This window comes from Nicotiana tomentosiformis, chromosome 9 (genome assembly GCF_000390325.3).
Source record: "Nicotiana tomentosiformis chromosome 9, ASM39032v3, whole genome shotgun sequence".
Taxonomy (NCBI): domain Eukaryota; kingdom Viridiplantae; phylum Streptophyta; class Magnoliopsida; order Solanales; family Solanaceae; genus Nicotiana; species Nicotiana tomentosiformis.
The window spans coordinates 24,468,412-24,493,371 of NC_090820.1; positions in this window are offsets into that span (position 1 = coordinate 24,468,412).

The following is a 24,960-nucleotide window of genomic DNA, read 5'->3' on the forward strand; positions in this document are numbered from 1 at the left end:
AGACACACTATAGCAAATATATCAACGGGCTGGGCCTCCCCCTCTATGGCGTCCTCTACCCGTTCTCCACCTCTAACTAGCTGTGCACGTGGAGTAGTAACTGCATTGGGGCCCATAGCCTGAGTGTTCTGATAAACTCCACCCCTCCCAAATCTCGGATAATCTCTCATAATGTGCCTAGTATGACCACACTCATAACAACCCCTCTGAGGTCGTGGATGCTCATACTGAGTCTGTGCCGGATAACCGGAATAACCACTAGAAGAATCTCGTGTCGGTGGTGCACTACAAGAACTTACTGGAGCACCCCGAGTAATATGCTGTGCGGACTGAGTAGGCCGACTGCTCGAGCCTCCGCCATAATAGGTCAAAGCTGAAGAGTAAAATCCAATGAACCCTCTAGAGCTTTGAGACCTTTTGGCCTCCTTAGACTCCCTTTCCTTACCTAGAATACCCTCAATCCTCCTCGCAATCTTCACTACTTGTTGAAATGGAGTATCAATTTGCAACTCTCGAACCATGCATATTTTAAGATCATAATCGAGCCCCTCAATGAATCTACAAACCCCCTCTCTGACTATAGGTACCAAGATAGGTGCATGACGGGCCAACTCACTGAACCTGATAGCATATTCTGACACTGTCATGGTGCCCTGACGCAACCATTCAAACTTTGTGCGCCACGCATCTCGGAGAGTCTGGGGAACAAACTCTTTCAAAAACATTTCTAAAAATTGAGCCCAAGTTGGTAGTGTTGCATCGGCTGGTCTACCTTCTTCATAAACTTTCCACCACTGATACGTTCTGCCTGACAGCTGAAATGTAGTAAAGGAAACTCCGGTCACTTCCACAATACCCATGATGCGGAGAATACGGTGACACATTTCTAGAAATCCTTGGGCATCCTCTGAATCTGTGCCACTGAAAGTAGGCGAACTATACCTTTTAAACCTCTCAAGTCTCTTTTGTTCTTTTTCTGATGCCTCTGGCCTAACCTCAGGCTGAACCAGAATAACAGGTTGTACCAGAATTACACCCGGAACCTAACCAATGTGAACCTACTCCTCTGGAGTCATGGTAGGAGTCTGAGCTACTCCCCCAATCTGCGACATATTTGGTGCAACAAAGATCAATCCCGCCTGAGTTAATGTACCAAACATACTCAGGAACTGTGCTAAAGTCTCCTAAAGTTTGGGGGTAACAACAGGTGCTTCGGTATCTGTCCCCCAACTGGATCTATTGGCGGCTCCATAACTGTTGTTCTGACAGGTGCTCTAGTCGCGGCACGTGCCCTTTCTCGGACTCTACCTCGGCCCTAGCAGTATGCGCGGGTGTCTAATCAGCTGACCCGGTAGAATGTGTCCTCACCATCTGTGAGAGAATAGAGATACAAAGGCTCAAATTCCAAATTCAAAAAATTCCACATGATCAGAATGACAGAAGTGGAAATTTCCTGACAATTCTATAGCCTCTCGAAGATAAGTGCAGACGTCTATGTACCGATTCGCAAGACTCTACTAGACTCGTTCGTGACTCGTAAAACCTATGAACCTAGAGATCTGATACCAACTTGTCACGACACAAAATCCCACCACAGGCGTCGTGATGGCACTTAGTCTCTAAGACTAAGTAAGCCGATTACAATTACAATTCAAGCCAATTTTCTTTTTTTTTAGATAATCGAAACCAAAAGCGGAAACAAATATAAAAACCTCCCAAGACTGGTAATACTGAGTCACGAATTCTAACTGAATACATGGAATGATCTCAAAGACCGAATACTCAATGATGTTTGATTAATAATTAATAGTACAATAAAATGGAAAGACTCCAAGGGACTGTGACGACCAAGCTGCTCTACCTTGAATCCTTTCGATCACACTTTAGCTCTGTCCGAGTCCGATATCTCCAACACTTCGCTCTGCACAAAAATGTGGAGAAGTATAGTATGAGTACACCACGGTCGGTACCCAGTGAGTATCAAGACTAACCTAAGTGGAGTAGTAACGAGGTACAGTCGAGACACTCACTAGTCTATAGGAAACAAATAACAATGATGGCAAGAATAATCAACCAGTGATATACACAGCAGGGCGACAAGAACACCATAAATATTGCTCAACAAATAATGAATATAAGTACATCCAATTAATCAAGTCCTTCCAATATAAATCTTTCGCCTATATGTTTTTCAAATAGAAATCTTCGGGATATAATACTTTCAAATAAATCTCTATCGAATAAATCTCTTTCACATCTCTTTCAAATATAATTCCTTCAAATAAATATCTTTCAAATAAAATTCTTTCAAATAAATCTCTTTCGAATAAAAGTCACCCTATGACACAGCATTTCAAAATCATAAAAATACGGGTCTCAGCCCACTTTCATATTTCCACGGTACCTTGTGCTAATTTCTGTCACAACCGCACGGACAACTCATGTGCCAAATATAATCATCGTTTAACCACGAAACCTCGTGCCCACATTTCATATCACAACTGCACGGACAATTCACATGCCAATATAATGATTATTTACTCACGGCACTTCGTGCCCATAATTCATATCACAACTGCACGGACAGTTCACGTGGCAATATCATCATTTTTTACTCACGGCACCTCATGCCCACATTTCATTTCATAATCCGCCTGGCAATAACCACAGGCTCCAAATTTCAACATAGATCAGACTATTATCAATTTACAAACAACAAGACAAATTGCACAAGGTATAAAAATAAACACAAGGAAAATCACAACATCACATGAAAATTACCAACAAAATAACCCCATATCATCACATATCATCCCTAAAAATAGCCATCCTTATCTCTCCTATAACCACCCTTATCACTCCTATAATAGCCTCCCTTATCCCTCCGCCCTGACAATATCAATAACCACCCTTATCGCACCTATAGCCACCTTATCTCTCCTATAGTCACCCTTATCGCTCCGCCCAGACAATATCCCAACACATATAACAATAGTGAAATGCCACCCTTATACCCACATAATATCAACACTGAAATGCCACCCTTATATCCTCAAAATAATAACTCAAATAACACAACAATTTACACGGAATATTATCACGGTAACATAACAAAATCAATTCATATCACAATTTACCCAATGGCCACAACCAATTCCAAAGATATAACAATATCAATTAATTTCACAACAAATAGCCCAAGGCTCCACACAATGTGTATAAAACATCAAAACAACAACAGATATGAAAAATACTCAGTATAGGGCAATGCCTTCATTAATCCAAATTCTTGATAATTATATAACGCCTCGGTTTAAACTTATTTCATTAATTATTTGCAGATGGAAAATCCATAATATAATTATTTCCAGGAAATATCAAATCACCAAACTCATGGAATTCACATAAATATACAAGCAATAACCACATCAAATTGTCATATAAAAACAAATTCAACAAACGCAAATGAGGCATGGCAAATAGATGATTTAATAAATGCCAACAATTATCCAATTTACTACACAATATGCTTAAGACTTTAACCCAATCAATTTCGCACATATATGACCGAGTACGTAGTCGTCACCTCATGTACACGGCTTTTCACATTTAACAAATGGCATATAAGACTCGATGATTAAGGGGTAATTCTCCCACTCAAGGTTAAGCAAGATACTTACCCTTTTGAAGTTAGGCCGGTATTCCAAAATAGCCTTTTTGCTTGAATTGACCTCATGACAGTTCAAATCTATCCAAGTTAATTGTATAACTTCATTAAAATTCATCGGAAACAATTCCGGATAAGAAAACACCTACTTAAAATTTTATTCTAAAAAGCCAACCGACAGAATTTTTACAAAATCCGAACACCCATTCCGATACGAGTTCAACCATACAAAAACTATAAAATTCCGATAACAGATCGCCCTTCAAATCTTAAATTAAAGTCTAGAGGATTTCTACCATTTTCAACCCAATTCATTAATTTAGTGATAAAAATAACAATAGATTCATGTAATTTAACCAAAATCAAGTTCGGAATTCTTACCCCGATGTTTTCCTTGAAAACCTCTCGAACAATCGCCTCACCCGAGCTTTCTTCGTCCAAAACTGGAAGAATGAGATGAATTTGGACTTTATTCTGCTGCCCAAGGGTTTGCTCTTCTCGTTCGCGACACTGCCCTCCCCTCGCGTTCGCGATGAAAAACTTCTCCAACAATCATTTTCAAACTCTTCTCAGTTAACCTCTAGTATAATGGTCAGAAAATTTTATACAAAACTCCAAATGATGAATATTTTACTTTTCTGACAACTAGACACAAAGGGCTACAACTTTCATTTTTAGATCATCTCCAAATTACTTATAGATTGAGAGATATGAGCCTCCAACGTCAGAAGATGGATATCAAAAATTCCTTCTTCGCGAACGCGTAGAACAAAGTCCCAAGAGAAAAATCCTTCTTCGCGAATGCGAAGAACCAACAACTAGCAGCATCAAAACACCTAAACTTGGTTCGGAACCACCCCGAATCAAACCCGAGGCCCCCGGGACCCCGTCCAATCGTACCAACTAGTTCCAATACATAATACGAACCTTCTCGAGGCCTCAAATATCATCAAACAACATCAAAACCACGAATTGCATCCCAATTCAAGCTTTATGAACTTTAGAACTTCAGACTTCTACATTCGATACCGAATCCTATCAAATCAAATCCGATTGACCTCGAATTTTGCACACACGTCATAATTGACATTACGAACCTACTCCCACTTCCGGAATCAGAATCCGACCCCGATATCAAAAAGACCACTCCCGGTCAAACTTCCCAAAAACCTTAAAATTTCCAACTTTTGCCAAATGACTCCGAAATGACCTACAGACTTCCAAATCCACATCCGAACGCTCCCCTAAGACTAGAATCACCATGCAGATCTATTCCCAGGCTCGAAATCCCAAAAGGACATCGATAACATCAAAATCCACTTCAACCCAAACTTAGGAAATTCTTAAACTTTAAAAATGCCAACCTTCAGTAATAGGCGCCGAAATACTCCCGGGCCACCTGATACTCGACCCGAACATACGCCCAAGTCCGAAATTAATATACAGACGTATTGGAATTATCAAAATTCCATTCCGAAATCATTTGCTCAAAAGTCAAACTCCGATCAACTCTTTTCATTTAAGCTTCAAAAATGAGAATTGTTCTTTCAATTTAAATTCTGAATCTTCCGAAAATCAAACGACCGCACACGCAAGTCATAATACGTATTACGAAGTTGCTCAAGACCTTAAGTAGCTGAATGAGGAATAGATTCTTAAGATGACAAGTCGGGTCGTTACAACATGCAAGTCACAAATCACGATACGAACCTGTTCCAAGGCTCGGAATCCCGTACGGACATCAATAAAATCAAAGTTCACATCAAATCAATCTTAGGAAATTCTAAAACCTGCAAAATGCCAACTTTCCATAATAAGCGCCGAAATGCTTTCGGACCACTCGATACTCAACCCGAACATACGCCCAAGTACGAAATCAACATACGAACCTATTAGAACCTTCAAATCCTGATTTCGAGGTCGTTTACTCGAAAGTCAAAACTTGGTCAACTCTTCCAACTTAAAGTTTCCGAATTGAGAATTTTCCATCCGAATCAATTTCAAACTTCCAGAAATTCGATTCCGACTATGCGTACAAGTCATAAAACATGAAGTGAAGCTACTCAAGGCCTCAAACTGCCAAATGGCATGCTACAGCTCAAAACGACCAGTCGGGTCGTTACATTCTCCCACACTTAAACATATGTTCATCTTCAAACGTGCCAAGAACCTCTTGGGAATTGTCCAAAACCATTTTTTAACACCTCGTGCACCTACCCGTGCCACCATAATCCATGTGAATACATTAGATCGATCTAGACTAAAGATCCTTCCTGCTACCTTAGCCCACAAGCCTTAGAACTAAATTCCAACATCCGAAATTTTCTACGAGACTTGATTTTAACATACAAACACTATATCAATCTCAACCCGCTATACCAAACATGATTATACACCCATGATGAAACCAAAAAATGCACCGCATCATTCGTATGCTCATAATAACATCCTCCAACCATAGAAGCTGCAAATTCACTAACCTGATGCCCGTAGTATACCTCATATGGGCATAAGCCCTGATCCAACTCTCGCGATACTGCAAAGATGAAAACGACACGCAGAAGCTCATAACCACCTGCCAAATCAATAAATCATGGAGTCCTCCGCTCAACAAGAACTCTTTCCTCATTCTGAATTGAATAGTGACATTTTCCCTCTAATATACCTTATATAAATCGGATTGCACTGAATTTAGGTCCAATAACCTTGTCTCACCCAGTACAAGCTACTTTGGCAATAAGCCACCTCAAACACTGCCAAAAATCTCATATGACGCCATCAATGCGCCAACAAGCTACAAACTCGAATGTGTCCCACAAAGGAAGAATGAACTCTGGCAAAGAACCATCCAGCCCGCATAATGAATAAAACGGCCGAACGGGTGCTATGAACCTATCTATGAGATGAGAAACAAGGCACAAAATTAAGTATAAGAAATCGTACTCAACATCTCACTGTTGCGGCGTGCAACCCGATCCAGACATGACACCGTTGCGGCGTGCAACCCGATCCAAACACATAACAATAAATAAGGAAATACCCACCAAGCCATAATCCTTATACCTACGAAATACCCGAATATCCACCACAAGCACGCCAAGTGCAAAAATACAACCCTGAAGAGATGGATAGCACTATGCGCTACAAAACTCGAGCTCGACTAAGGTGCAATAACGACAAGCTGCACAAAAACACAACACACGTGCGAATAATCAAGCCGTCTCACAACCCACATGGCATATTATAGTATTATAGCGAATAGCTGACGACATGAATAACATCCAACACCCGAAGACTCCTTCATAAGCAGTGCTATGCAGAATGAACACATCTGACCTGATGTAGAGCATACAATTCACATTAGTTCTAGTAGCGGACCTCAAGCCGATTCTGATCATCCCATACTGGGCCAATAACCTTTCAAGGATCCACAATGACCCTATTCATGACACAGAAGAGCATCGGCAAATCCGGAACAAACCCCCATTGTCCACAACGAAAGGAATAGAGCGCATCTCAGTCATAACCTCTCCCATTGGCGACAGTACCAAAATCTCCACACCTGTATTAAATCTCTAACAATCGAATTACTAACACGTCCCACTTATACGATCTTCCCGTGGGATATACTCTCACAACTTTCTGCACCAGGTAGTAAAATCATAATATTAATGGCCATCGATCATGCTATTTCTACAATACTAGCCAAGCATCCGCATTTCAATACCCAACACTCCTACCACAAAACAGATCATCCTCAAGTTGCTCGAAAATAGTGCCAGCATACTCTGAACATCTGAAATGCTCCCCGCTCCTCCGAGCTCATGAAATTCTTATCAACACCGAACCATAACCTTGATCCTCAATTTCCAATTTACATACCGCTCACTGCACTTATCATGCCGCTATGCGAGAGTACAAGAATTTCATGATAACTCCTGAACCACCAATAGAATAAACACTTCATCATCTAGAACCCTTTCACTCAACACATTTCAGAGGAATAATTGCAACACGCAACTGAATTCCCATAACCGCAAAAAATATAAACCTCAAGTTGTGGTCTAAACCACCATAACTCTTCCGAGATCCATCTACACATAACATTCCATCATAATCAAATACCTCCAAATTAATCAAATTACGGTGGCTGTCAAGCCTGCATGTACATCCAGAATAACCTATATAGCTTTACATACTGAAGGAACTGATCATTTCCACAACCATGTTGATTCAACCCATCACTAACTGACCCAACTTCTTCCGATTTACTCTTGATTTGCCTTCATAATAATAATAGCTCCCTTCAAATACATAATAGACCTCAAACAACGCTCATCCCGAGTGACCCCAAATCACGAGATCACGTCGTCTCAACATCCATAAGCCATTTTATACCCTCTTCATGCACTCAATAGTATCTCCAACTGATACATCGTGCTGATTAGGTCGTCTACGAATCTGAAGTTGTTTCTCCCACTTCTCTAACACTGCACCGCAAACCCAATAATAACATAGAATACTCCAAGTACCCTTCACACTCTACTGCAAAACTCAGTCTTCAGACACATAACGAACCTAAAAATATTCTTAAGCACCACACTTTAAATCTTGAATCCACTAGGACCATTATTGAGAGTCGCCCACTCTAATCCAGTCTCAGTTATTTAACCAAATAATTAGTGCTCCGTTAGAACATGTGCACTCCCATGAAGCAACCAGATGAATCCTTTTCCTTGCCCATTACATCCACAAAAGCATAACTTCTGAGCCATCCTCACCACCTGCACACGAATCAATAAGGCGAAATGTAACACATATACGTCAAACTTTCTTATCCAAAATTTCTCGTCCTCTTGGTCATAACTAATCCACCACTGCACCGATAACCCGAAACTATACAGGCACACGACCACGTGACTCACTTATAGATGGTAGGTTCCCCACTTAGACTTACACTACAATCATATAGATCCAACCCCACAACGACCACTTCTTCCCAGTTACCATGTCTCCTACCGTTGCTCAAGTAAATTCCTCATAAGTTCTTGTTAGACTAATCATAACACATCCCGAATTATCCGGCACAATTGTAAACTCGACCTCGTAACCGTCGTACCATCTTCTCAAGTGATTCAAGCTCACCTTGCAGTACATTCATCCTATGTTGGGCAGAAAGTAGAACTCTTCGTAGGAACCTCATCAAAAATCATGCAAGCGCTAACCTGCTCCCAAGAGATAGCCCACCCATGTACCCTCATCTCGAACTCCTCTATCTTTATTTCTATTGTTTCATACATCATGAAATCAAGGAAGCTCCCTGGGTACGCACTGATCCGCCATCCGTAAGAATCCCTTCATTCATTAACATCACCTGAAGGTCCAATAATAAGTTATCAAGCCCTTCTTGCCATATTCAAAATTTCTTAGGCATAGAAATCACCTTAGAGATCCTCTCCTTCGAGCCATCAATACTAGAAACACCGATTCGGTCCTAAAGTCGCAACATACAACCATTTCGGATAACTTTCTCTTAGGTTCCATCTCACGACATTGTGCTAGAGGCAAAAATAATGAAGACAAACATGCCGATGAGCCTCAACACATTCAATCAAGGACGGTGACACCTCGATATTGACAAGAGTTCCACCAAATTGGAAGATATCAAATCTCTTCCATAGGCAATACCGACGCTGGGCTGAAATGATGGAATACTCCACCACAATGTGATGATAATGGTCTACCTGCACTCGCAGGGAATAGCATCCTGCGCCGCATTCATAGCATCTTCACAACTCGTCGGTGCCCAATTAATAACAAGCACTCCACGCCATATAAGAATGCGTAGGAAGGGAATAAAGGCATAAGCTTCAATGGAATCAAACCGCACGACGAGGAATCAAGGGGGGAAGTGCTCCTAACAACCCTATAACCTCTCGAAGATAAGTACAAATGTCTCTGCACCGATCCGCAAGACTCTACTAGACTTTCTCATGACTTATGAAACCTAAGTGAACCTAAAGCTCAAATACCAAGCTGTCATTACCCCAAATCCATAATAGACTGTGATAGCGTCCAACGTTGTCGTTAGGCAAACCAACGCTAAATTATTCATTTTATTATTTTTAAAATCATGAATCTCATTTTGATAGAGAGGTCAATGCATTAAAATACATCGTAGTTACATACAATTTAATTAAAAATAATAATTAAAAGTGTTTCAATGTAAAACAATCCATACCAATTCTAGAACAATCCCAAAACCTGGTGTCACAAGTGCATGAGCATCTACTAAAATGTACAATAACAATATAACATCTGTCTGGAATACAAGTTAGACAGGAAAATGTAAATAATTCTGATGGAGACTGTGCATGTTGCGGATCGTAACATGGGATGCAACTCACCATAAAGTCCCTGCAATAGCTGCGCCTTTGCACCCAAAAGACCACCAAAAATATATACCTGCACAATAAGTGCAGAAGTGTAGCATGGGTACGTAAATCAACGCGTACCCATTAGGTATCTAGCCTAACCCTGGAGAAGTAGTAATGAGGGGTCGACATAGATACTTACTAGTTGTCTAATAAATCAAGTACAGTAGAAAGTAAACAAGTATGAGGCATGGTAAATAAACAGTGTAAGCAAATATATGTACGCGGTACGATCCTCCTCTGAACGGTAAACACTAGCTCTCAATTATCGAATACCTCCTTAACCAAAGTATATATATAAAATGGTCCCCACCAGAGAGGTCGTCACAACTCAAATCAGGAAAACTCATGGATACACTGGCTTTTTGTCAAATATTACGCACAATTCCTCCGAGGTGAATGGCCCGATCAAATAAAAGTATTTTGTGAAGTTGCCGAGGTGAACAAGCCGATCCCATAAGAGTATTTTATGTAAATACCGAGGCAAACTGCCCGATCTCATAAGAATGTGATACATGATACTAACGAGGCGAACGACCTGATCCCATAAGAATATGATATTGCTGAGGAAAATGGTCCGATCTCATAAGAATATGATACTACTGAGGCGAACGGCCCGATCCCATAAGAATATGATACTGCCGAGGTGAACGACCCGATCTCATAAGAGTGTGTTAAAATATCCTGCCGAGGAGAACGACCCAATCGCATAAAAGTGTGGTAAATAATCCCGCCGAGGCGAACGACTCGATCCCATTAGAATAAGAAGCTTTAACGGGTCCTTGACCCCACTCACGAATATACGTGTGAGTTATGTAATTTAAAGATGCTTTTTGATAAAAACGCACAACGCGAGAGAAATTCATAAGGGAAGCATAATTTTTCCGCGGCTAATCGAGTAACTTGTTAGATCTCTTACAATAGCGAGTCCATCACTCTATGCAAGCCTAGTGTCAGGTCGTAACGCGAAATCAAGTAACCAAGCAGGCAAGAATAACTCAACTAGTACAAATAAAGCATGGCGTGAATCCTAGTCCACCCGGGTATAATCAGGAATTCTCGCATGCGCACGGACACTCGTCACATCATCCGTGCGTAGCTCTCACAACATGTAGCATAAAACAAGAATAACTCCTATAGGTAATTTCTCCCTCACAAGGTTAGACAGGAGACTTACCTCGCTCCAAAGTTTCATAACCGGCTCCAATGCCTCTCTAACTCCTCGACTCAAAGCCAAACGATCAGAAACTAGTCAAACAACGTGAAAATCAATCAAAATATACTTTAATGCTTACAATTTAACAATTTATAATGATTCCCAACTCCGCTAAAAAAGCCAACAAAGTTAACCCTCAAGCCCATATGCCCGGATTTCAAAAATATTCAAAGATAAATATTACCCATAATACTATGAACTCAAATATATATTTTATTCCTAATTCCATGTCCAATTTCGTGGTCAAAATCTAAAAATACCATTTCTAGATTTTTCTTCCAAAACTTCCATAATTTCTATCAAATTTCCATGTGAAAATCCATATATAACCCATGTATTTAACTCAAAACAAGTAGGAATAACTTACCTTATGATATATAGTGAAAACAATCTTTAAGAATCACCCCTAATTTCCCCACATGAGCTCTTAGAACTTAAAAGTCTTGAAATGTGCTCAAAATCCCGAAATTAGATGTTGAATACACCTTCCATGCCTCCTTCTTCACGATCGTAGTCATTATCCATGCGATCGCGATTAACAAAAGTTACAAAATCGTTTTCGCGATTCATCACGATCGCGGCCAAAACTTCGCGATCGCGATGTGCAAATTTTGTTTCCTCTTCACAGACACCCTTCGGTATAATGGGCATAAAATTTTGTACCAGATTCCAAATGACAAACGGTTTGATTTTCTGAAAACTAGATTCAAAGGGCTACAAAATTCCAAATGATAAATGGTTTGATTTTTATTTTTGGATCATCCCCAAATTCTTTATAGATTGCAAGATATAAGCTCTCGAACTGAGACCACTAACAGCAAAAAATCCTTCTACGCGATCGCGAATTTGCTTGAGCGATCGCGATTCACAAAGCCTGGAACAACACTTTTTTCTTTGCGATCGCGGCCCTTTCTTCCCGATCACGATGAAGGATGCACCAGATCTCAAAAACAGCAACTCAAACATGGCAAAATGACCCGTAACCCATCCGAAACACACCCGAGGTCCCCGAGACCCCGTCCAATCATACTAACCATTCCCAAAACATGATGTAAACTTGCTCGAGGCCTCAAATCACACCAAACAATATTCAAAATATGAATCAATGATCTAAATACCTCTTTGAACTTTCAAAGTTTTGAACTTCGCCGAACGAGTCTGGATTACACTTAAACATTCCGGAATGACGCAAAACTTTATGTGCAATTCACAAATCACGATACGAACCTATTCCAAGGCTCGAAATCCCAAACGGACATCAATAAAATCGAAGTTCACTTCAAATCAATCTTAGAAAATTCTAAAACCTTTAGAATTTTTCATCTGAATCAACTCTGAACTTTTCGAAATTCGATTCCGACTACGTGTAAAGTTATTAAATATGAAGTGAAGCTACGCAAGGCCTCAAACTTCCGAATGATGCGCTAGAGCTCAAAATAACTAGTCGGGTCATTACAAAAGCGGTAAAAAGCAGACAAGTAGCACACTAGACCCAAATTAATCACAGTATATACATAAATTAATAAAGATAAATAATGTCAATATACAAGCTCAAATTATTGAATGTCCCCAGCAGATTCGCCAGAGCTGTTACGCCTCCTTTTTCTGAGGAAAGGAAAGAAAGGAGATTTTTCAATTAAAGTGACATTATTTGAAAAGGGATTGGTTTTATTTATTTCTACACAGTCGCCACTTGGAACAAATTAATTTCGGTGTTCCAAGTTACCGATTTATTTTAAATCCCAATTCAAGGAAACATTTGACTTTGTTTAAGGTATGCGAAACACAGAAGACCGGGTAAGGAATTTTGTTAACCTGGGAGAAGGTGCGAGGCACTCCTGGATTTCATGATTTTAGCACGGATGCTTCACAATTAAACTTGGCTTAATTATCTTATTATTTCATGTTTTACATCTATTGTGTGTTTTTACCTTTTTCACTTTTGATTTTATATTTTTAACAAATATGAAAATTATTTAAAACAAGTTACGATGTCGTACAATTGTCGTTTTGTACACATTGCAAACCGCATCACGTGAAACACACCCGCAATTTACAGCATATTTTTGTTACCTATTCAAAGTTGAGGGTCAAAGCACACGAATGTGCACTTGAACTTGGGTTTACGTATCGCAGCTATGCCATGAGAACCGTATCCATAACCATGAATTTTAATTATTTAAAGCCCGCCTAAAGCAACTGGCGCACTTGAATTATTTTTCTAAACTAATTTGAGATTATTGTAAGGTCACGTAGATATGAAGTTATTGTGGAAGAAATGAATGATTTTAGTATGAATTTATTTTAAAAGATACTTAAAACTAAAGTTATCCTTACAACACAAAATTTCATGCCTATATATTTACTAATTAAAATATCATTGTTAAAGTCAAACACCTATTCTAATGAAAAATTTTAGCATGAGAAATGATTTACTGCTTGGAAGAAACAGATGCAAAGATCCTATAAAGTTTCCAAATTTTAAGGACACGAACGAACATGAAATAAACCAAATGAAAAGGATTTCCACGGCAAAACATTTAGCATTCTTCATTCTTGTAGTTTTGGGGTTCAAAAATCATAATTAAGCACTTATGTCCTTAAAAACAAAGTTAACAGAACACAAAAATATTCCACCTCACAATTTCGTACTCGCGAGCCTAATCTCCGACTACTTCAAACTCAAAACATGAGATGAAAGATCCATTTGTTCTGCTTTTTTAAACTGCTGATTCGTAGCAGTTTTAAATAAGAAAATAAATGACTTTGGAGCTGGGTTTTTGACTGAGCTTAGGTGGTCATTTTGGGTGGAAAAAAGCAGTAGGTCTTTGGTGGTTTTGGGGTCATTTTTGGACTGATTTACAACTGTTTTTGGGATGTTTTTAGTGGATGTTTAGGCTGCGTTTTGGGGCAGTTTAGAGGGGATTCATGGCTGGTTTTAGAGGCATTTCAATGGTGGTTGTGAGCTGGAGTTTTTTGGAGAAGAAAGGGGGCAAAGTTAGTTTGAAGGAAGAAAATAGAGGTCATTTTTTGTGTTCTCTCCAATCCGTTCTGTTTTCTGCCTTGTGTGCGTATAAATAATAATAATAATAATTATAAAAAAAAAGAGTATAAGAAGATGGAGATGGTGATGGGATAAAGGAATAGTGAAAGGAGAGTGGGATGTGACAAGCGAATAGTGTAGTGAGTAGAGATGAGACAAGATTAGACTTTTATCCAAGTTTAAAATAAAGTCTTTTGATTTCTATATGCTTGTAGACTATGTTAAAAATATTATGTATTCTCTAATAAAGCCTAGTAAAACATATAAGAGCTAAAATATCAAAATTAAGCCTAGAAAATATTAAGCACTAAAAAATTATAGAAAACTCGAGTGCACTAAAAAATTAGGTACTCACAGCATGCCCATCTTTGCTTGAAAACATGAAGAGTTTTCAATCAAAGAACTTAAAAAGAGTGACTAATGTTTTACCAAACTGTTATTCAAAAAGAAAAAAAAAAAAGAAAAGTGTGTGACCGAGTCTTAGCTAGACAACCTACATATCTCGGGTCATAAGAGAATCATGTCACGTGTAGTTCAAGAAAGTGATGGAATGATGAGTTGGAGAGTCCACTGAGGTTTCGTCGAGGCTCTGGTCTTGTTTATTATATCAAAATGAAAAGAAAATTACATTTAAAATTACATACAAGATCTACTCTTTTTGCCTTGTGTCTCGTATCTTCACTTGAGATCCCGTAAACCCGCATTGGAAGGTGGGTCCCTTGAATTTGAAGCCTGCATTTGAAGGTGAGTGCCTTGAATTTGAAGCCCGCATTTGAAGGCGAGTGCCTTGAATTTGAGGCTTGTTGACCCGCATTGGATGATGGGTGCTTTGAGCTTAGAGATTGATTCTTGAAGTTTGATCTTGGTCTTGAATTGAGACTTAGATTGAGTCTTGGATGCTTGTTTCTTGATCAGAAGGTGATGAGATGGATTAGAGATGTTGGTCGATGAGTGCATCACATCAAAGCTTGTCCCCAATTGTCTTTGTGCTCGAACAACCTTTTTTTTCCTATCAGATGTTGGAACTTCATTCTTGGACATTAAACTTGTGTTCTGCGGAAAAACCTGCACAACATCATAAACAACAAAACAAACAAAAGATTTTGCACTAGAAACTTTTTGTGAGTTATTAGTAAAAGATGTAAACTAGTTTAGTTATTTATTTATTAAGAGCAAAGAAAGCATCAAGGAGTGGTGTACCCTTTAAAATACTACTAGGGAATAGTGTATACTATGTCAAAAGAAAGACACAACTAGGGACTGGCGTACCCTACATTGAGAACTGCCGCTAGGGAATGGTGTACCCTATGCTAACACGGACCAAGAAGAATTTGTTTTGTGTGTTTTTTGTTTTTTGTTTATTTGTATTTTGTTTTTGAGAAAATCATCATGTTTAAACAAATCTCTCCAATGCTTATTTTCTAAAGGCATGAACAATTGATTGTTTTTTTAAATCCATACTTCTTCCTTTTAAATTGTCATAGGAGAAAATTCATCAGATTAGGGCTTTTTATCTTAGGAGAAAGATTCATCCAACTAAGACTTTTGTTGAAGAGGAAATTCATCACACTAGGTTTTTGTAACGACCCGACCGGTCATTTTGAGTTTAGCATTTTATTCGATGGTTTGAGACTTTGAGTAGCTTTATATTATATATTATTGCTTACGTGTATGGTTGGTTTCAGTTTTCAAGAAGTTCGGGATTGATTTGGAAGAATGATTCTCGTTTTAGAAGTTTTAAGTTGGAATAGTTGACCAAACTTTGACTTTTAGATAAACAGACTCAAAATCAGGTTTTAATTATTCCAATAAGTTTGTATGATAATTTTGGACATGTCCACAAAGTTTGGTTAAATTCCAATGAGTTTTGGATAAGCTTGGATTGTATGGTGATTGTTTTCGGTTTCGATGTCGATTTGAGCATAAAGGTTACCATATTCAGCAAACGGTCTTTGAATAGTATTTCAACAAACCATTATATCCGTATCGTAATTTTGGAACCATAGCAACTGAAATCATCAAGTTTCGACATCGTATGATTATTGGTTGTTTTACTAAGAATTGGGTTGCCATATTTTTCAGATTAATTATGAAATTACCACTGAATTTGTATTTAAACATCTCCTTTATTTTCAAATATTGAAACCAACATATCTCCTTCATTATAAGGTCAAATGGAGTGATTCAAAAGCCTAACTTGACTGGAATATCACGAGGAATCCATTGGAGACATCAACAGTGAGTTTCGGGATCATTTGATATATGAAACAAGGCAGAATAACTGCACGTTTTTGGCTATTAATGTTGTTGGAGTTTTTCTCATATTGAAAGTTTGGGATTAGGAGAATTCAAAGGTATTCTTGAAGTTTCTTCCATGGGGTAATGTCTAAACCATAACCTAAGTATTTTCCTTTGATATCCCCTGGTTTAAGCTTTAATCCATGATTTTAATTGAAAACCCATTTAATTTTGTAAATCAAGACCTAGTGTTATGTCCTAAATTTTAAAAATTAAAAATGAGATAGTGGCGTTTATTTCCTGATTTCTTTTGGGGTTTTGTTCTCTTGTATTCGGAGAACAACATACTCAATTTTGGCGAGTTTTGGAGGAGTATTTCGGGAGATATGGGATCCAACTCATATGGGTTAGACTCTTGGGTTATGAATATCCAAGAGCGATATTTTGGCAAATTGGTTGAGCTATCGGACTCCGATTGAGTTGGTTTTTATTCATCTGAGCTTGTATTGGTTCGGGCTTCGCTCGGTAAGCATGGATTTGGAATTCAAGACGGGCCCGTCGTTGACTTTGTTGACTTTTTGGGAAAAATATAAAGATCATAGCTGTAAGCACGTAATTTTTGACCCGTACAACTTTTAAAAGCAGTATTTTAAAAATATTTACTTATTTTTATTTTAAAACATAAGTTTAAAAGCACAAAAAATAGTTTTATAATATTTCTTCTCTTATTATATATCTTTTTATTTTTATCCTTTTTTTATTTATTTAAACTCATTAGTATTTTAATTTTTACCATTACTTTAACATAGTTTTCTCTACCTTTTTTATAACATTTAAAAAATACCAAACATATTTTCATTTTTAATATATAGTTCACTTTAATAGTTTATTCTTATTAATTAAGATTAATTAGTATATTTTGGTAATATTTTTATTTTTATTTTTATTTTTCTTTTTGTTCATTGAGAAAGAATTAAATTTGGGCCAATTAGGAACTCATTTTCAGATTTTAGTAGCCAGACAAAGGCATATTCTTCCCAACCCATTAACCCACCCTCCACTTAAATGCAAGATTAAATCTTGACCACTCATTATGTTTAATCCAATTGCCAATGCTTACTTCCCACTACTATATAAAAAACAAATTAACACCCAAAACCCTAACCTAACTCCTCCATTCTAAAGCAGCCATCGAGAGAACACGGATAGAGGAAAAAAAAAAAGAAAACTGCGGAGAAATCCCTAGGGTTGTAGCTCGCCCAATCCTTACCAATCGTTTTCTCCATGAGACTACATCGTTCTTCATTTTCTTTAGTCTAATACCATGTGAATTCACTAACACCCACCAATGTTTCACCCATAACCATCGATTCTTAACCCTCTCTCCCCCGTGAATCACCTAAATACTGTAACCATATTTTGTTCCCCTTCATCACTACAAAAATAGACCAGCAAGTTTAAAAATTATATTGCACAACTCAAAAATATCCGAACGCATAGTTCTGGTCTGTTCTTTGAGCTTCGGTGTCCTCTGGGTCGAGTAGAGTTTGAGTTCGTCGTCGAATTTGAGTTTCTCCGGCGAGGTCCCATCGAGGTTGTCGCCGTCCAAGGTTTTCGGTGTTAAAACATTTTCAGATTCAAAGAGCTTTTGACTCCTAAGGTTCTCTCTTATCTCTTTGACTAATAGATCCAGTAAAGGTCAATTTCTAACTCTTATGCCTTAAATCTGTTATTGTTTGTTATTATGTGAATGAATTTGGGTTATCTTCCCTGAATGCACTCTGTTGATATGAATTTCACATGGGTTTGTAATTTTCTTTAGATTTCATTTCATTCGTATTTTTAATTAGTTGATTTAGAGCTTGAATGTAACTTTAAGACTAAGTGAAGTTGATGTTTGAATTAAGTGGTTTTGTAATTAGGATACGAAATTATTCTGTTTGGATCATTTTGAGTTGATTAGTATGGTCGGTGGTTAAACCTCATTGTTTGAGTCAATTGGATCATCTGGAAATGACATTAAAAGTTAGAGTTGGACTTTAACCATGAATCTAGCACAACAACTAGCCTTAATCGTTTTATTACATTATTTAATTAATTCGCTAGTAGCATGTTTAGACCGTCAACACTCGGGTAGGCAAACTCAAATCAGGAAAACTCATGGATACATTGGTTTTTTGTCAAATATTACACACAATTACTCCGAGGTGAATGGCCCGATCAAATAAAAGTATTTTGTGAAGTAGCCGAGGCGAACAAGCCGATCCCATAGGAGTGTTTTATATAAATGCCGAGGCAAACTGCCCGATCTCATAAGAATGTGATACATAGTACTAACGAGGCGAACGACCTGATCCCATAAGAATATAATATTGCTAAGGCAAATGGTCCGATCTCATAAGAATATGATACTACTGAGGCGAACGATCCGATCCCATTAGAATATGATACTGCCGAGGCGAACGATCCGATCTCATAAGAGTGTGTTACAATATCCTGCCGAGGAGAACGACCCGATCCCATAAAAGTATGGTAAATAATCCCGCCGAGGCGAACGACCCGATCCCATTAGAATAAGAAACTTTAACGGGTCCTTGACCCCACTCACGAATATACATGTGAGTTATGTAATTTAAAGATGCTTTTTGATGAAAACGCACAATGCGAGAGAAATTCATAAGGGAAGCATAATTTTTCCGCGGCTAATCAAGGAGCTTGTTAGATCTCTTACAATAGCGAGTCCATCACTCTACGCAAGCCTAGTGTCAGGTCGTAACGCAAAATCAAGTAACCAAGCAGGCAAGAATAACTTAACTAGTACAAATAAAGCACGGCGTAAATTCTAGTCCACCCGGGTATAATCAGGAATTCTCGCATGCGCACGGACACTCGTCACCTCATACGTTTGTAGCTCGCACAACATGTAGCATAAAACAAGAATAACTTCTATAGGTAATTTCCCCCTCACAAGGTTAGACAGGAGACTTACCTTGCTCCAAAGTTTCATAACCGGCTCCAATGCCTCTCTAACTCCTCGACTCAAAGCCAAACGATAAAAAACTAGTCAAACAACGTGAAAATCAATCAAAATATACTATAATGCTTACAATTTAACAATTTATAATGATTTCCAACTCCGCTCAAAAAGTCAACAAAGTTAACCCTCAAGCCCATATGCCCGGATTACGGAAATATTCAAAGATAAACATTACCCATAATACCATGAACTCAAATATATATTTTATTTCTAATTCCATGTCCAATTTTGTGGTCAAAATCTAAAAATACCATTTCTAGATTTTTCTTCCAAAACTTCCATAATTTTTATCAAATTTCCATGTTAAAATCCATATATAACCCATGTATTTAACTCAAAATAAGTAGGAATAACTTACCTTATGATATATAGTGAAAACAATCTTCAAGAATCACCCCTAATTTTCCCACATGAGCTCTTAGAACTTAAAAGTGTTGAAATGTGCTCAAAATCCTGAAATTAGATGTTGAATACACCTTCCATGCCTCCTACACGATCGCAGTCATTATCCATGCGATCGCGATTAACAAAAGTTACAACATCGTTTTCCTTCATCGCGATCGCGATGTGCAAATTTTGTTTCCTCTTCACAGACACCCTTCGATATAATGGGCATAACGTTTTGTACCAGATTCCAAATGACAAACGGTTTGATTTTCTGAAAACTAGATTCAAAGGGCTACAAAATTTCAAATGATAAACGGTTTGATTTTTATTTTTGGATCATCCCCAAATTCTTTATACATTGCAATATATAAGCTCCCGAAGTCAGACCACTAACAGCAAAAAATCCTTCTACTCGATCGCGAATTTCCTTGAGCGATCGCGATTCACAAAGCCTGGAACAACATTTTTCTCTTCGCGATCGCGGCCCTTTCTTCCCGATCTCAAAAACAGCAGCTCAAACATGGCAAAATAACCCGTAGCCCATCCGAAACACACCCGAGATCCCCGAGACCCCGTCCAATCATACTAACCATTCCCAAAACATGATGCAAACTTGCTCGAGGCCTCAAATCACACCAAACAATATTCAAACTATGAATCAATGATCTATATACCTCTTTGAACTTTCGAACTTCGCCGAACGAGTCTGAATTACACTTAAACATTCCGGAATGACGCAAAACTTTATGTACAATTCACAAATCATGATACGAACCTATTCCAAGACTCGAAATCCCAAACGGACATCAATAAAATCGAAGTTCACTTCAAATCAATCTTAGGAAATTCTAAAACCTTCAAAATGTCAACTTTTCTCAATAAGCCCTGAAATGCTTCTGGACCACCCGATACTCAACCCGAACATACGCCCTAGTCCGAAATCATCATACGAACCTATTGGAACATTCAAATATCGATTCTGAGGTCATTTACTCAAAAGTCAAACATTGGTCAACTCTTCTAACTTAAAACTTCTGAATTCAGAGTTTTTCATCTGAATCAACTCTGAACTTTTCGAAATTCGATTTCGACTACGTGTAAAGTCATTAAATATGAAGTGAAGCTACGCAAGGCCTCAAACTGCCGAACGACGTGCTAAAGCTCAAAATGACCAGTCGGGTCGTTACAAAAGCGGTAAAAAGCAGATAAGTAGCACACTAGACCCAAATTAATCATAGTATATACACAAATTAATAAAGACAAATAATGTCAATGTACAAGCTCGAATTATTGAATGTCCCCAGCAGAGTCGCCAGAGCTGTTACGCCTCCTTTTTCCTGGAAAAGGAAAGAAAGGAATTTTTTCCAATTAAAGTGACATTATTTGAAAAGGGATTGGTTTTATTTATTTCTACGGAGTCGCCACTTGGAATAAATTAATTTCGGTGTTCCAAGTTACCGATTTATTTTAAATCCCAATTCAAGGAAACATTTGACTTTGTTTAAAGTCTGCGAAACACAGAAGACCGGGTAATGAATTTTATTAACCTGGGAGAAGGTGCGAGGCACTCCTAGATTTTGTGATTTTAGCACGGACGCTTCACAATTAAACTTGGCTTAATTATCTTATTATTTCATGTTTTACATCTATTGTGTGTTTTTACCTTTTTCACTTTTGATTTTATATTTTTAACACATATGAAAATTATTTAAAACAATTTACGATGTCGTATAATTATCATTTTGTACACATTGCAAATCGCATCACGTGAAACGCACCCGTAATTTATAGCATATTTTTGTTACCTATTCGAAGTTGAGGGTCAAAGCACACAAATGTGCACTTAAACTTGGGTTTATGTATCGCAGCTATGCCATGAGAACCGTATCCATAACCATGATATTTAATTATTTAAAGCCCTCCTAAAGCAACTGGCGCACTTGAATTATTTTTCTAAACTAATTTGAGATTATTGTAAGGTCATTGTGGAAGAAATGAATAATTTTAGTATGAATTTATTTTAAAAGATACTTAAAACTAAAGTTATCCTTACAACACAACAATTCATGCCTATATATTTACTAATTAAAATATCATAGTTAAAGTCAAACACCTATTCTAATGAAAAATTTTAGCATGAGAAATGATTTACTGCTTGGAAGAAACAGATGCAAAGATCCTATAAAGTTTCCAAATTTTAAGGACACGAACGAACATGAAATAAACCAAATGAAAAGGATTTCCACGGCAAAACATTTAGCATTCTTCATTCTTGTAGTTTTGGGGTTCAAAAATCATAATTAAGCACTTATGTCCTTAAAAACAAAGTTAACAGAACACAAAAATATTCCACCTCACAATTTCGTACTCGCGAGCCTAATCTCCGACTACTTCAAACTCAAAACATGAGATGAAAGATCCATTTGTTCTGCTTTTTTAAACTGTTGATTCGTAGCAGTTTTAAATAAGAAAATAAATAACTTTGGAGCTGGGTTTTTGACTGAGCTTAGGTGGTCATTTTGGGTGGAAAAAAGCAGTAGGTCTTTGGTGGTTTTGGGGTCATTTTTGGACTGATTTACAACTGTTTTTGGGATGTTTTTAGTGGATGTTTAGGCTGCGTTTTGGGGCAGTTTAGAGGGGATTCATGGCTGGTTTTAGAGGCATTTCAATGGTGGTTGTGAGGTGGAGTTTTTTGGAGAAGAAAGGGGGCAAAGTTAGAGCTATTTTGAAGGAAGAAAATAGAGGTCATTTTTTGTGTTCTCTCCAATCCGTTCTGTTTTCTGCCTTGTGTGCGTATAAATAATAATAATAATAATTAAAAAAAAAAGAGTATAAGAAGATGGAGATGGTGATGGGATAAAGGAATAGTGAAAGGAGAGTGGGATGTGACAAGCGAATAGTGTAGTGAGTGGAGATGAGACAAGATTAGACTTTTATCCAAGTTTAAAATAAAGTCTTTTGATTTCTATATGCTTGTAGACTATGTTAAAAATATTATGTATTCTCTAATAAAGCCTAGTAAAACATATAAGAGCTAAAATATCAAAATTAAGCCTAGAAAATATTAAGCACTAAAAAATTATAGAAAACCCGAGTGTAGTAAAAAATTAGGTACTCACAGCATGCCCATCTTTGCTTGAAAACATGAAGAGTTTTCAATAAAAGAACTTAAAAAGAGTGACTAATGTTTTACCAAACTGGTATTCAAAAAGAAAAAGAAAAAGGAAAGTGTGTGACCGAGTCTTAGCTAGACAACCTACATATCTCGGGTCATAAGAGAATCATGTCACGTGTAGTTCAAGAAAGTGATGGAATGATGAGTTGGAGAGTCCACTGAGGTTTCGTCGAGGCTCCGGTCTTGTTTATTATTTCAAAATGAAAAAAATTACATTTAAAATTACATACAAGATCTACTCTTTTTGCCTTGTGTCTCGTATCTTCACTTGAGATCCCGTAAACCCGCATTGGAAGGTGGGTCCCTTGAATTTGAAGCCCGCATTTGAAGGTGAGTGCCTTGAATTTGAGGCTTGTTGTCCCGCATTGGACGATGGACGCTTTGAGTTTGGAGATTGATTCTTGAAGTTTGAACTTTGTCTTGAATTGAGACTTGGATTGATTCTTGGATGCTTGTTTCTTGATCAGAAGGTGATAAGATGGATTAGAGATGTTGGTCGATGAGTGCATCACATCAAATCTTGTCCCCAATTGTCTTTGTGCTCGAACAACTTTTTTTTCCTATCAGATTTTGGAACTTCATTCTTGGACATTAAACTTGTGTTCTGCGGAAAAACTTGCACAACATCACAAACAACAAAACAAACAAATAATTTTGCACTAGAAAATTTTTGTGAGTTATTAGCAAAAGATGTAAACTAGTTTATTTATTTATTTATTTATTAAGAGCAAAGAAAGCATCAAGGAGTGGTGTGCCCTTTAAAATACTACTAGGGAATGGTGTATCCTATGTCAAAAGAAAGACACAACTAGGGACTGGCGTATCCTACGTTGAGAACTGCCGCTATAGAATGGTATACCCTATGCTAACACGGAACAAGAAGAATTTGTTTTGTGTGTTTTTTGTTTATTTGTATTTTGTTTTTGAGAAAATCATCATGTTTAAACAAATTTCTCCAACGTTTATTTTCTGAAGGCATGAACAATTGATTGTTTTTTTAAATCCATACTTCTTCCTTTTAAATTGTCGTAGGAGAAAATTCATCAGATTAAGGCTTTTTATCTTAGGAGAAAGATTCATCCAACTAAGACTTTTGTTTAAGAGAAAATTCATCACATTAGGTTTTTGTAACGACCCGACCGGTCATTTTGAGTTTAGCGTTTCATTCGATGGTTTGAGACTTTGTGTAGCTTTATATTATATATTATTGCTTACGTGTATGGTTGGTTTCAGTTTTCAAGAAGTTCGGGATTGATTTGGAAGAATGATTCTCGTTTTAGAAGCTCTAAGTTGGAATAGTTGACCAAGGTTTGACTTTTGGATAAACAGACTCGAAATCAGATTTTAATTATTCCAATAAGTTTGTATGATGATTTTGGACATGTCCACAAAGTTTAGTTAAATTCCAATGAGTTTTGGATAAGCTTGGGTTGTATAGTGATTGTTTTCAGTTTCAATATCGATTTGAGCATAAATGTTACCATATTGAGCAAACGGCCTTTGAATCGTATTTCAACAGACCATTATATCCGTATCGTAATTTTGAAACCATAGCAACTGAAATCATCAAGTTTCGACATCGTATGATTTATGGTTATTTTACTAAGAATTGGGTTGCCATATTTTTCAGATTAATTATGAAATTGCCACTGAATTCGTATTTAAACATCTCCTTTATTTCCAAATATTAAAACCAACATATCTCATTCATTATAAGGTCAAATGGAGTGATTCAAAAGCCTAACTTGACTGGAATTTCACGA